The sequence below is a fragment of the Octopus bimaculoides genome, chromosome 1 (assembly GCF_001194135.2).
Source record: "Octopus bimaculoides isolate UCB-OBI-ISO-001 chromosome 1, ASM119413v2, whole genome shotgun sequence".
In the NCBI taxonomy this organism is placed as follows: domain Eukaryota; kingdom Metazoa; phylum Mollusca; class Cephalopoda; order Octopoda; family Octopodidae; genus Octopus; species Octopus bimaculoides.
In genome coordinates, this window is record NC_068981.1 from 57,620,880 (window position 1) to 57,622,166 (window position 1,287).

The window sequence follows — 1,287 nt, forward strand, 5'->3', positions numbered from 1 at the left end:
GCAAGATGCAAGGAAAATTTTAGGAAAAAAATAAATAAGTAAATGAGTGGAAATTTTACCGGTGAGTGTGTTAAATAATACGGCACTAAAAGAGAACGTCTCTCTCCAGACACAACAAAATATGCTTCAACACACAAACTCACATAAAGAATCTTACAAACCAAATCCCAAAATGAAATATATATATATATATTTAAAATTTACAAAAAAGACGAACACCTAACTTCCTGTCCTTTAGATAACCACTGTCTCACAAGAAACATAATTTATAAGTGCACAGTATCAACTGCCATCTGTAACTACATTTATACCAGATCATGTAGCACCACCTTCAAAGCTAGAGTGAACAACCACTACTCCAGCTTCAAGTCCCAAACAAACTCCAATGGAACATCATTATCTCAACTTATCAGTAAACTAACACTTGATTCAACTCCTTACACTCTCAAGTGGTCCATAGACACCCACACCAAGCCTTACTGCAGTCATGATAAGTGTGATCTTTGCATAGCCAAGGTCTTGACTATTCTGCAGTCCACAGATTGTCTTAATGAATGCAACAGCAGAGTATTCACCTGCAAACATCGGTCACTATATCTATTCTAAAAATACACCAACCTTCATAAATTTATCCCCCACCAACCTTTATAAATTTCCCTCTAATCTACTCTCACTACCACTATATATTAAACCAACAACATTTCTCCCCTTTAATTCCTTTATTGTCGATTACACTTCTCTCTCTATTTTCTCTCACCATTTAAAAAAAATTTTAGGTGCACATTGGGATTAGACACTGAGGGAAAACCACTGTAACTTTTTTTACTTTTTCATTTTGGCGATTTTCGCTTTCGATAATGTGTTCTACATATCACGGTCATGCGATTCCCCCTATAAAATTGCTGAACCGCTAAGTTACGGGGACGTAAACACACCAGCATCAGTTGTCAAGTGATGTTGGGGGGACAAACACAGACACATATATATATATATACATATACATATATATACGACGGGGCTTCTTTCAGTTTCCATCTACCAAATCCACTGACAAGGCTTTGGCCAGCCCAAGGCTATAGTAGAAGACATTTGCCCAAAGTGCCATGCAGTGGGACTGAATCCGGAGCCATGTGGTTGGTAAGCAAGCTACTTACCACACAGCCGCTCCTGCACCTATGAACTAAAGTTTATATTAAAAAATTAAAAAATAATAAATTTAACTGATTAGAACTACCAGTGAAGTCATTCTTTTTCTTTTTCCAATTATATATATATATATATATATAT